This window comes from Bos mutus, chromosome 6 (assembly GCF_027580195.1).
Source record: "Bos mutus isolate GX-2022 chromosome 6, NWIPB_WYAK_1.1, whole genome shotgun sequence".
In the NCBI taxonomy this organism is placed as follows: Eukaryota; Metazoa; Chordata; class Mammalia; order Artiodactyla; family Bovidae; genus Bos; species Bos mutus.
Genome location: NC_091622.1, coordinates 12204551 through 12218652, shown reverse-complemented (window position 1 = coordinate 12218652; position 14102 = coordinate 12204551). Strand labels below are relative to the sequence as shown.

The window sequence follows — 14102 nt, the reverse complement described above, 5'->3', positions numbered from 1 at the left end:
AGTTTGTTTGACTTGTCCTGCAAATAATTTTTTATGATATATTTTTCCTGAATATATACAGATATTCTTCACCTTACGATGGGGTTATGTCCTTATAAACCTCTTGTTGTAGCCACGCGTTCCAGGAAAGTAATTAACCTCCAATTAAAATAAATAAATTTATATTAAAAAAAAAAAAAAAAAATAAAATATACTGTCATCTCTTATTCAGTGACCAATAAATTCTTCTTGTGAAAATTTTTTTCAATTAAAAAAAAAAAGGGACAATGCAGATAGTGGAGTGCAATTTATTACACCTGCGGGCCCAAGGCAGAGTCTCCTCTTAGCCAAGGACCCCGACCAGCATTTGTGAAAATCTTTTATACCCCACGTGGACGTATCTGAACCCACCACTCCAAATTCCTTGAGACTTAACATAAACCAAGGAAAATACAATCCCAATAACCCCATCATTCACGTGCTATGTACTCATGTGCTCAAAAAATCAAACAGTTAGCCAATAATCAATAAACCTGAGGTTACACTCCAATTGATACAGAAAAATTTACGGCCTGTCTGGAGGAAGGGGTGATTAGTGTATGTTTTCTCTTAAGCGATGAGTAACCTAGATATGATCTTCAAGGCTCCCCTGTCTGGAGGGGGTCTTATCCTTCTGTTGTTGTTTTCATAGGCACTAAACCCAGAGTTCAGAGTCCATTGGAAAGGTAGCCGAGCATGATCAGCATGAACAGGCCTAAGATGGAGTCCAGGCCCTATGAATTCCTTCTTCATTGTAAGTTCAAAGTATCCTAAGTGAAAAATACATTGAATACACCTAAGCTACCTATACATCATAGCTGGGTTTACCCATGCTCAGAACACTTAGATTAGCCTGCAGTTGGGCAAAATCTTCTAAGACAAAGCCTATTTTATGATAAACTGTTGACTATCTTGTGTTATTTGTTGAATACTGTGCTGATAGACACAAAATGCTTGCATGCGTCCAGAATGACTCAGTATGTTGGTAGTTTACCCTCGTGGTCACGTGGTTGACTGGAAAACTGCAGCTGCCACCCAGAATCATGAGACAGTGTGGTAACACATATTGCTAGCCTGGGAAAGATCCAGATTCAGAACTTAACATACGATTTCTACTGAACACATACAGCTTTCATACCACCACAGAGTCTAAGAGTCCTTAAATGGAATCATTCTAAGTTAAGGACCATTATAGATTCCATTCATAGTAAAGCGACTTCAAGGATGATTGCAAAGCACATTTTCCAGTAAACAAGTCTCTCCTTCCGTCACACAGTCAGTCTTTATTTCCTGCATATTATATGTCTATATTCTTCTAGATCCTGGGAATATAGCCGTATTTTGGATTGACTGGGCAGGGAAGGTTTCACTAAGGTGACACTTAAGTAAAGATATGAGGATTTCCCTGGTGGCCCAGTAGTAAAGAGTCTGTCTGACAATGCAGGGGACTCCAGTTCAGTCCCTGGGTCAGGGAGATCCTACATGCCACGGGACAGCTAAGCCTTGCACCACAGCTGCTGAGCCTGTGCTCTGGAGCCACACACTCAAGAGCCTGCAGTCAGCAACGAGAGAGAGAAGCCACCACGGGGAGAATCCCGAGCATTGCAATGGAGAGTAGCCCCCTCTTGACAAAACAGAGAGAGCCTGTGCAGCATTGAAGACCTTGCTCAGCCTAAATAGATACAGATTTGAAAGATGCAAGAGTGTGGTTTACAGCTTGAGGGGAAGATGGGCTGGCCAGAGAGAAGAGTCAGTGTGGTTGTTTACATACACGGGTTGATTCCCTTTGGTCCTTGTGTTGCGAAGGGAGACAGTAGTTACATAAGGATTGGCTGTGTTTATGACTGAAACCTACTGCAGTGGACTGTGAGTTTGTGCCCCCCTCCCAGCCCCCAAACTCATACATTGAAACATCCCAATGTAATGGGTTCTCTAAGAGGTAATTAAGGGCTTCCCTGGTGGCTCAGAGGTTAAAGCGTCTGCCTGGAATGCAGGAGACCTAGGTTCGATCCCTGGGTCGGGAAGATCCCCTGGAGAAGGAAATGGCAATCCACTCCAGTACTGTTGCCTGGAGAATCCCACGGAGGGAGGAGGCTGGTGGGGTACAGTCCATGGGGTCGCAAAGAGTCGGACACGACTGAGTGACTTCACTTCACTTCAAGAGGTAATTAGGTGATGAGGGTGGAGCCCTCGTGAATGGGATTTGTCCCCTTACAAGAAGAGGCTAGAGAGCTCTCTTGCTCTTTACTTGCCTCTCCGGATACAATAGAAGTTGGCAGATTGTAACCTGGAGGAAGGTTTCTCTGGAACTGCACCATGCTGTCACCCTGATCTTGAGGTCTGCAGCCTCAAGAACTGTGAGAAATGAATTTCTGTTGTTTATAAGCTACCTAGTTTATGGTAATTTGTTATAGTAGCCCCCAAAAGACTGAGATACCTATATAATTAACTAATTGGTTTGGAAAGGTAACATACTGTGAAGAAATTTCAGAAGTGTTGGTCTAAAATGGCTATATAAACAAACTTGACTGTTTTATTTCAAGGCTTTGTTAAATTCAGAAAAAACCACTGTTTTATCAAATAACTGATTCAACTGTATTTCCTTTTGAAGCAATTATTTTTATGACAAATAACAGAAAAGCTGCTCTGTAAAGAGAAAAAGTATAGGTATGAGACAGTGATCAATAAATTCAGGTAAAATAATAGAGTAAATCTCATGTTGAGTATGCTTCACTTCAGTCAGTCAGTCATGTCCAGCTCTTTGTGACCCCACGCACTGCAGCATGCCAGGCTTCCCTGTTCACTGTCTCTTGGAGTTTGCTCAAACTCATGTCCATCGATTTGGTGATGCCATCCAACCATCTCATCATCTGTCATTCTCTTCTCTTCCTGCCTTCAATCTTTCCCAGCATCTGGGTCTTTTCAAATGAGTCAGCTCTTCCCATCAGGTGGCCAAAGTATTGGAGCTTCAGCATCAGTCCTTCCAATGAATATTTAGGGTTGATTTCCTTTAGGAGTGACTGGTTTGATCTCCTTGAGTCTCCAAGGGACTCTCAAGAATCTTCTCTAGTACCACAGCTCAAAAGCATCAATTCTTTGATACTTAGCCTTCTTTATGATCCAGCTCACATCTGTACATGACTACTGGAAAAACCATAACTTTGACTATATGGACCTTTGTCTGCAAAGTGATGTCTCTGCTTTTTAATATGCCATCTATGGGGTCGCACAGAATCGGACACGACTGAAGCGACTTAGCAGCAGCAGCAGCAGCAGCAGCAGCAGCAAAGTTCATCATAGCTTTTCTTACAAGGAGCAAGCATCTTTTAATTTCATGGCTGCAGTTACCATCTGCAGTGATTTTTAGCCCAAAAATAAAGTCTCTGTTTCCATTTTTACCTATTTGCCATAAAGTGATGGGACTGGATGCCAAGATCTTAGTTTTTTGTATATTGAATTTTAAGCCAGCTTTTTCACTTCCTGTTTCACCTTCATCAAGAGGTTCTTTAGTTCTTCTTTGCTTTCTGCCATAAGCATGGTGTCATCTACTATCTGAAGTTATTGATATTTCTCCTGGCAATCTTGATTCCAGCTTGTGCTTCATTCAGTCCAGAATTTCTTATGATGTACTCTGCATATAAGTTAAATAAGCACGGTGACAATATACAGCATTGATGTGCTCCTTTCCCAATTTTGAACCAGTCTATCGTTACACGTCCGGTTCTAACTGTTGCTTCTTGACCTGCATACAGGTTTCTCAGGAGGCAGGTAAGGTGGTCTGATATTCCTGTCTCTTTAAGAATTTTCCAGTTTGTTGTGATCCACACAGTCAAAGGCTTTAGCATAGTCAATGAAGCAGGAGTATGTTTTTCTGGAATTCCCTTGCTTTTTCTTTTTTTTTTCCCCTTGCTTTTTCTATGAGCCAACAGAAATTGGCACTCTGGTTCCTGTCTCTTCTAAATTCAGCTTGTATGTCTGAAAGTTCTTGGTTCATGTATTGTTGAATCCTGTCTTGAAGGATTTTGAGCATTACCTTGCTGCTGCTGCTGCTGCTAAGTCACTTCAGTCATGTCCAACTCTGTGCGACCCCATAGATGGCAGCCCACCAGGCTCCCCTGTCCCTGGGATTCTCCAGGCAAGAACACTGGAGTGGGTTGCCATTTCCTTCTCCAATGCATGAAAGGGAAAAGTGAAAGTGAAGTTGCTCAGTTGTGTCTGACCCTCAGCGACCCCATAGACTGCAGCTTTCCAGGCTCCTCCATCCATGGGATTTTCCAGGCAAGAGTACTGGAGTGGGGTGCCATTGCCTTCTCTGATTACCTCACTAGCACGTGAAATTAGCGAAATTCTGTTGTGATTTGAACATTCTTAGGCTTCCCTGGTGGCTCGTGGTAAAGAATACGCCTGCAGTGCAACGGCACAGGAGACACCGGTTTGATCCCTGGTTCAGGAAGATTCCCTGGAAGAGGGCATGGCAACCTACTCCAGTGTTCTTGCCTGGAGAATCCTCATGGACAGAGGAACCTGGCAGGCTACAGTCCATAGGGTCACAAAGAGTTGGACATGACTGAAGCAACTTAGCAGGCACGTTGAATATCCTTTGGCATTGCCCTTCTTTGGGATTGGAATGAAAACTGACCTTTTCCAGTCCTGTGGCCACTGCTGAATTTTCCAAATTTGCTGACATATTGAGTGCAGCACTTTCACAGCATCATCTTTCAGGATTTGAAAGAGCTCAACTGGAATTCCATCACCTCCACTAGCTTTGTTTGTAGTGATGCTTCCTAAGGCCCACTTGACTTTGCACTCCAGGATGTTTGGTGCTAGGTGAGTGATCACACCACTGTGGTTGTCTGGGTCATTAAAACCTTTTTTGTACAGTTCTTCTGTGTGTTCTTGCCACCTCTTCTTAATATCTTCTGCTTCTGTTAGGTCTATACTGCTCTGTCCTTTATTGTATCTATCTTTGCATGATATGTTCCCTTGGTATCACTAATTTTCTTGAAGAGATCTCTAGTCTTTCCATTCTATTGTTTTCCTCTATTTCTTTGCATTGTTCACTTAAGAAGGCTTTCTTATCTCTCCTTGCTATTCTTTCGAACTCCACATTCAGATGGGTATATCTTTCCTTTTCTTCTTGGCCTTCCTCTTCTCCTCTTTTCTCAGCTATTTGTAAGGCCTCCTCAGACAACCATTTTGCCTTCTTGCATTTCTTTTTCTTGGGGATGGTTTTGGTCACTGCCTCCTGTACAATGTCACGAACCTCTGTCCATTGTTCTTCAGGTCTAATCCCTTGAATCAGATCTAATCCCTTGAATCTATTTGTCACTTCTACTGTATAATCAGAAGTGATTTAATTTAGGTCATACTTGAATGGCCTAGTGGTTTTCCCTACTTTCTTCAATTTAAGTCTGAATTTTGTAATAAGTTCATCATCTGAGCCACAGTCAGCTCCTGGTCTTGTTTTTGGTGATTTTTCAGTCCAGTCGCTCAGTCGTGTCCAACTCTTTGCGACCCCATGAACCGCAGCACGCCAGGCCTCCCTGTCCATCACCAACTCCTGGAGTTCACTCAAACTCATGTCCATTGAGTCGGTGATGCCATCCAACCATCTTATCCTCTGTCATCCCCTTCTCCTCCTGCCCTCAATCTTTCCCAGCATCAGGGTCTTTTCAAATGAGTCAGCTCTTCGGTGATTTTTACCACAGTAAAATAAAATGTTAGAAAATGAATTCAGGTGAAAGTCTTTCTTCAAGGGCAAATTAACCTGACTTCATTTTCCACCTTCTATTTATGAGTCAAATAAATCTAATAATTTGAGAGTATTTCATTTTGCAAGCCTGATATGATCTATATCTCTGAATCTTCTGTTAATGCTGTGAATATCCCTAAACTGTCTTATGTGTGGAGGCAAGCATTCTAGTCATCCTCCCCATATCTGAATAACCACAACAGGAGTCCTTCATTGCCTGTGCATTTATTATCCAGTTTTCCAATATGAAAAACTATAGGGAAGGAAATGGTAAGAAAGCAAGGGCACTCTAAGCCTTCAGCTGGTTTTGCTCGATGGTGACATTGTCAAAGTCCCAGGAAGAGAAGGTAAGCACCCTTCATATCTGCCCTGTGTTGCAGAAGGATCCACACTGTCCTGGGCTTGTGAGGGTCCATCACCCCCTCACCTTCTTGGAAGGTCAGTACAGTTTCTGCCCTCAGCATGTGTTCAGGAAACTTTTCAGTGTGGACACAATGATTAATTTTGTCTTCGAGTTCAAAGGCTGGTTCTGTCATTTTGAGTGATGGTCCAAAGAGTGCAGGACAAAAAGAAAAAACCTAAAGACTGGGATCCAGGCGCTCTGGCAGGGCAAAGAAGGTTCCAGATAGGGCTGTGCGGTGTGGTCAGGCCTGACCTTGTAGGCTCTGCCCCCTGAAGCATCTGAGCATGCAAGGTCACAAAAGGTCATGAGCCACCAGGCATTTAAAATCTCTCATTTAAACAGTGCCAACTTCCAGATAAGAATGTTTATTTTTTATTTTTCTAGCTCCTTTTAAACACAGTCGGTATTTCTTACTGTTTGGGGACAATAAAATTGTAATGGCCTCTTCCTTTGGTAGGAAGTTAAGAATCTGCCCGGATTTTCAGGGACTTCATGCTCTCCAGCAGTGGTTTTAAATTTTTGTTTTTCTGTGTGTGTTTGCTTTTAATCCAAAGTGCGTTATGTGGCTTGTCATCTAAATGGTTCTCTCTATCTGGTGTGTTGTTCTTAACGATCCTCTGTGGCATCCTTTCCATTCCTCACTCCCCAATCACCAGAAGTTAATAACAGTAGAACTCTAAACAAATGAGCCATTATTTCCAAGGGACCATTTCTGCCAGCATTAGATTATTTTTGTATTGTATGAGATGGTTGCCTAGGAGGCTTTTATTTTCAGTAACCACAGTTTTTGTTGTTTCTTGATTTTATGGATGGTAGAAAACAGTTTTGGATTCTACATAGAAAAATTGTCTAAAATCTTCAGCTACACAGCATATGATTTCCTGTAAATTTCTTACTGTGAAAAAAAGAAGAGCCTTTTAATGGAAATAATCACAGGGGCTTTAATACAAAGCTTGTAGTGGAGAGAGCTTCAGTAAGCTAAATCCTGTATCTTAGAGCCCCTTTAAGCTCAGTGGATGAACTAACTATAATAATATGATTTCAGCCTGTAGACAGTAATTTTTCCAGACTGTTTATTCACTTGAGAAAGTCTCTAATGATGGAAAATGACTCTTAACTGGTGAGGTAACTATTTTTTGCAGATCAAAAATGGTAGAAAAGCAGCAGTTTTATAGGCCCGATTTTATAGAAGACCTAAAATGATAGTTGTTTTTTTTTTTTTTTTTAAGGACAATGCTTGATGCATTCAAAGACCCGGAGAAGTGGGAGAGATGGGAACTATAAAAATAATACGTATTGAGCAATTGGGTGACCAGGGGCTGAGTCTCCAAATGTCTGCTCTTCTGCATTAGTTCAAAGTTCAACGCTCTCAGATTTTGTGGAACATTTACAGTGAGCTAGTTACTGTGCTAATTAACCTCTATGTGATCTACACATGCTGTTTAGAGATACAGTCTATCAGTAATCTGTAAGGTTTTAGGACAGTCAATCTGAGATATTTTTATTTTATCTATATGTGGGCTTCCCTGGTGGCTCAGATGGTAAAGAGTCTGCCTACAATGTAGGCGACCTGGGTTTGATCCCTGGGTCGGGGAGATCCCCTGGAGAAGGAAATGGCAACCCTCTCCAGTATTCTTACTTGAAAAATTGGGCTTCTCTGGTGATTCAGACAGTAAAGAATCCGCCTAGAATGCAGGAGACCTGAGTTCGATCCCTGGGTTGGGAAGATTCCCTGGAGGTGGACATGGCAATCCACTCCAATATTCTTGCCTGGAGAATCCCCATGGACAGAGGAGCCTGGTGGGCTACAGTCCATGGGGTAGCAAAGAGCTGGACATGACTGAGCAGCTAAGCACAGCACATTATAATGCTGTGTTAATTTCTGCTGTACAGCAAAGAGACTCAGTTCCACACGTATGTATCATATGTATTCTTTTTAATATTCTTTTCCATCATGGCTTATCACTGTGTTTTTCACTGTCAGAGATGAGGGAGTTGAGGTTCCCGTAGCTAAAATATCTCACGAGGCCAGACAGCATTTAAGCCGTGTCTGATGCTGACGTTTCTGCCCTGAATCGTTACGCCGTTTTTGTCTCGTGACCAGAAAGCAGGAGAAAGCCTGGGTGCTGGGGAGTTTTGTGGGGGGCTTTGCTTTGTGTGTTATCAAGAAGGAATCTATCCCCAGAGGAAATTCTATGGGGTTTCTCTTTTTCAGGCTACTCTTCTTTCTTTTCTGCATCAGAGCATTAAAACCACCAGGTGTCAGTCTTGCAGATTTTAAAGAAATCATTCTATTTCCTGTTGCACCCCACAGATTTCTTTATTACAGCTAGGTGGTGCAGTGGTAAAGAATCTGCCTGCTAATTCAGAAGACCAGAGTTCGATCCCTGGGTCGGGAAGATCCCCTGGAGAAGGAAATGGCAACCCACTCTGGTATTCTTACCTGGGAAATCCCATGGACAGAGGAGCTTCGTGGGCTACAGTCCATGGGAGTCAGACATGTCTTACTGACTCAACAGTATTACAGTTAAAGGATCAATTACAAATGCCAGCATTTATTTTTCTATTTAGGATGTATCAAAAGTAGATAACATAGCTCAGCTTCAAGAGTTATGGTTGGATGGGAATGGGGCAAGAGAATGCTAGGGAGACAAGTTTTCCTTTCCTCTTCTTGGTAAAAGTGTTAGTCGCTCAGTTGTGTCTGGCTGTTTGTGACCCCAGGGACTGTAGCCCTCCAGGCTCCTCTGTCCATGGAATTCTCCAGACAAGAATACTGGAGTGGGTAGCCATTTCCTTCTCCAGGAGATCTTTCCAACCCAAGGATCAAACCCAGGTCTCCTGCATTGTGGGTAGATTCTTTCCACTCTGAGACACTAATGGGATTGTCTTCATTTCATTCCAGGGTCCTGGGGCATGAAGAGCATTTTAGGAGATGGTGGATGATAAACTCTCCCAAATCGCCATATTTCCTTTTCCAACTTATATCCAATTCATATTGTAAAAAAAATACAAATGTATTATACAAAGGGACACAATGTTGTCTGAAAATGGAGGAAAGAAAAGCCTTCAAATTTTTTTAAACTTTAAATTTAGTTTTTATTGGAGTATAGTTGATTTAATATATTGTGTTATTTTCAGGTATACGGCAGACAGAATCAGTTACACATGTGTATACAACCATTCTTTTTAAGATTCTTTTCCCATACAGGCAATTACAGAGGGCTTCCATGATGGCTCAGTTGGTAAACAATTTGCCTGCCAAGCAGGAGACCCCAGTTCAATTCCTGGGTTGGGAAGATCTGATGGAGAAGGCTACCCACTCCAGTATTCTCAAGTTTCCCTTGTGGCTTAGCTGGTAAAGAATCCACCTGCAGTGCCGGAGACCTAGGTTGGATCCCTGGGTTGGGAAGATCTCCTGGAAAATGGAACAGCTACCCACTCCAGTATTCTTTTCCCATACAGACCATTACAGAGTATTGAGTAGAGTCCCTGTGCTATGCAGTAGGTTCTTACCATAGGTTAGTTATCTGTTTTACACACAATAGTGTTCATATGTCAATCCCAGTTTCCCAAATTCATCCCCCACTTCCCCACTTGGTATCCATATATCCATTCTCTATGCCTCTGTCTCTGTTTCTGCTTTGTAAGTAAATTCATCTGTCTTATTTTTCTAGGTTCCACATATAAGGGATATTATTAGATTTGTTTTTCTCTTTCTGATTTACTTCACTTTGTATGACAGTCTCTGGGTCCATCTACATCTCTGTAATTTGCACAAATTTGTCCCTTTTATGGCTGAATAATATTCCATTGTATATATGTATCATATCTTTATTCTTGTATTGATGGACATTTAGGTTGCTTCCATGTCTTGGCTATTGTACATAGTGCTGAAATGAACACAGGAGTGCATGTATTTTTTAAATTATGGTTTACTCCAGGTTTATGCCCAGTAGTAGAATTGCTAGGTCATATGGTAATTCTGTTTTTCCTTTTTTAAGGAACCTCCGTAGTAGCCTCGATAGTGGCTGATTCAGTTTACATTCCCATCAACAGTGTAAGTTTCTCTGTACCCTCTCCAGGATTTATTGTTTGTAGATTTTTTTTTTTGATGGCTATTGTGACAGGTGTGAGATGATGCCTCACTGTAGCTTTGATTTGCATTTCTCTAATAATTAGTAATGTTGAGCATCTTTTCATTGTTTGTTGGCCATCTGCATATCTTCTTTGGAGAAATGTCTATTTAGGTCTTCCATCCATTTTTTCATTGAGACTTTTTTTGATTTTGAGTTTCTTGATCTACTTGTGTATTTTTGAGATTAATCCTTTGTCACTTGCTTCATTTGCAAATATTTTCTCCCATTCTGAGGATTTTCTTTTTGACTTGTTTGATTTCTTTTGATGTGAAAAAGCTTTTAAGTTTAATTAGGTCCCATTTGCTTATTTTTGGTTTTATTTTCATTACTCTAGGAGGTGGGTCAAAAAAGATCTTGCTTCGATTTTATGTCACAGTGTTCTGCCTATGTTTCCCTCTAAGAATTTTACAGTATCCAGCCTTATATTTAGGTCCTAAATGCATTTTGAGTTTATTTTTGTGATTGGTGTTAGGGCGTATTCTAATTTCATTCTTTTACATGAAGAGGCTGCCTTTTCTTCATTGTATATTCCTGCCCCCTGTATTAGGCAACTGTAGGTGTGTGGGTTTATCTCTGGGCTTTCTATTCTGTCCCATTGATCTGTATTTCTGTTGTTGTGCCAGAACCATACTTTTTCAATGACTGTAGCTTTTCAGTACAGTGTGAGGTCAGGGAATCTGATTACTCCAGCTCTGTTTTTGTTAAGATTGCTTTGACTATTCGTAGTGTTTTGTGTTTCTATAAAAATTGTGAAATTTTTTGTTCTAATTCTATGAAAAATACCATTGGTGATTTGATACGGATTGCACTGAACCAGTATGTTGCTTTGGATAGTATGATCATTTTCACAATATAGATTCTTTGAGGCAAAAACATGGTATATCTTTCCATCTGTCATCTCTGATTTTTTTCATCAATATTTTACAGTTTTTTGAGTAGAAACTTTTGCCTCCTAAGCTAGGTCTTTTGCCTCCTAAGGTAGGTTTGCTGCTGCTGCTAAGTGGCTTCAGTCGTGTCTGATTCTGTGCGACCCCATAGATGGCAGCCCACCAGGCTCCCCTGTCGCTGGGATTCTCCAGGCAAGAACACTGGAGTGGGTTGCCATTTCCTTCTCCAATGCATGAAAGTGAAAAGTGAAAGTGAAGTTGCTCAGTCGTGTCCTCCATCCATGGGATTTTCTAGATAAGAGTACTGGAGTGGGTTGCCACTGCCTTCTCCAAGATAGGTTTATTCCTAGGTATTTATTCTTTTTGATGAAATGGGATTGGTTCCTTGGTTTCTATTTTCTGATCTTTCATTGTTAGTATATAGGAATACAAGAGAATTCAGTGTATTAATTTTTAAAGATTTTTCATGTGGATCATGTTTAAAGTCTTTATTGAATTTGTTACAACATGGTTTCTGTTTTATGATTTGATTTTTTTCATCTTGAGGCATGTAGAATTTAACTCTCTCACCAGGAATCAAAACTGCAACTCCTGCACTGGAAGGCAAAGTCGTAACCACTGGACCACCCCAGAAGCCCCTGTGTATTAATTTTATATCCTGTCACTCTACCAAGTTCACTGAGCTCTAGAAGTCTTCTGATAACATCTTTAGGGTTTTCTCGTATGGTGTCCCATCATCTGCAAACAGTGATAATTTTAGTTCTTCTTTTCCAAGTTGGATTCTTTTGATTTCTTTTTCTTCTCTGATTTCCATGGTTAGGACTTCCAAAATTGTGTTGAATGATGTTGTCAAGAGTGAACATTCTTGTTTTGTTCCTGATCTTAGAGGGCGTGCTCTCAATTTTTCACCATTGAGAATGATATTTGCTGTGGGTTTGTCTTATATGACCTTTATATGTTGATGTCGGTTCCCTCTGTGCCCACTTTTTGGAGATTCTTTTTAATCATAAATGTATTGCATTTTGTCAAAAGCTTTTTCTGCATCTATTGAGATGATCATATGGCTTTTAGTCTTCAGTTTGTTGGTGAGACGGATCACAGTGATTGATTTGTGGATATTGAAAGATCATTCTATTCCTGGGATAAATCACTTGATCATGGTGTATGATCCTTTTAATGTGCTGTTGGATTTGCTTTGCTAGTATTTTGCTGAGGATTTCTGTGTCTGTGTTCACCAGTGATATTGGCCTGTAATTTTCTTTTTTTGTGATATTTTTTTTTCTGGTTTTGGTATCAGGGTAATGGTGGCCTCATAGAATCAGCTTTGGAGTGTTCCTACCTCTGCAATTTTTGGGAAGAGTTTCAAAAGGTGTGTGTTAACTCTTCTCTAAATGTTTAATAGAATTTGCCTGTGAAGACATTTGGTCCTGAACTTTTGTTAAAAGATTTTTAATCAATTTCAGTACTCATGATTGATCTGTTCATATTTTCTCTTTCTTCCTGGTTTATTCTTGGAAGATTGTACCTGTCTAACAATTTGTCCATTTCTTCTAGTTGTCCATTTTATTGGTATATAGTTGCTTGTAGTCTCTTGTGATCCTTTGTTTTTCTGTGATATTCATTGTAACTTCTTCTGAGGAAAGGGTTTTTAAAAATTAAGGTCTTGAACACATCCCTAGTATATAGATTTATAAATGTAAATTCAGTTGCGAAAGGTTAGTTTCAGAAATTTTATAAGCTGTGAGAATGCCTTTAACTTCCCACCTACCACGCACACACGCATACACATTCCCCCTTCATGGGTCTAAGCTTGCCCTTTACTTTGAACATCTCATGTTTGAGAGTTGAAGTTAGATGTCTTTCTAAATCTTTCCTTAACCCATCCTTCCAAAACAAATCTAGTGAAGCAGATGCAATGCAGGGCTGAGATGTGATGGACCAGTTGGGCAGCAGCATGGGTTTCTGTACAGATCTAATACAGCTGGGAAAACTAGAAATTTTCCTAGAAGCTTGCGGGAGAAACTGGCTCTCCTTTTTCAGGAGGTTGGTTTATTGATTCATTCATTAGACGATTGGTTTTTTTCATCGTCTCCTTTAAGTCAGTCGTTTTGCCGAGAGTTGTGGATACACAGATGGTCTTGACGTAATTCCTACCCTCAGTGAGAAATGACAGTGGGATTCAGACAAGTAGATTGTCAATGACACAGTATCGAGGGGGCTAGAAAGGAGCGAGGGGGCAGAGGATGCTACACTGCACCGTACAGGGTCAGGGGAAGCAGCTGTGGGGCACTGAGTTAAGAGGTCTTCATACAGAAACCTCACCCCTGGTGTCATGGCGCTGTCTACCGGGTACTTTCCTTCATGTGCATTATTTTTGCAACTGATAAAATAAATGCATCCAGGTGGCTCAGTGGCAAAGAATCTGCCTGCCAATGCAGGAGACTCAGGAGATGCAGATTCAATCCCTGGGTTAGGAAGATCCCCTGGAGGAAGAAATGGCAACCCACTCCAGTACTCTTGCCTGGAAAATCCATGCACAGAGGAGCCAAACAGGCTACAGTCCATGGGGTCGCAGAGAGTCGGACACGACTGAGCTGCACAAACACGCACGACCGACATCAGACAAATGTAAAGATAGGTGACATATGGAGAAACAACAAAGAGAAGTGAGCAATCTTTTTAACTCTAAACACTTTTTCATTCATACGTTGTCAGTCAGAGAGAGAATAGACATCCTTAAGAACTGTAGCCAAGGGGTTGTATGGACCAAAGAAAAGAAGGGGTTTGAGTAACTTGTCTAGGAATTAGTGGCCATCTCTTCTACCCAGGGAGGGGAAAAATCCATCAGCCCTTTCGTCTGTTTCTCAGTAGCTAGTGCACCGTGTAAGACTCCATTTTTGTACACG

At 41.1% G+C, this 14102-nt stretch overlaps 1 non-coding gene across 1 annotated transcript; it reads left to right on the top strand.

Annotated features, from left to right (window-relative positions):
• The first annotated feature begins 1970 nt into the window (after positions 1 to 1970).
• TRNAS-GGA (transfer RNA serine (anticodon GGA)) lies at positions 1971 to 2042 on the top strand. The gene has a single exon. It is a non-coding gene; the product is annotated as a tRNA-Ser (tRNA).
• Positions 2043 to 14102: the final 12060 nt, after the last annotated feature.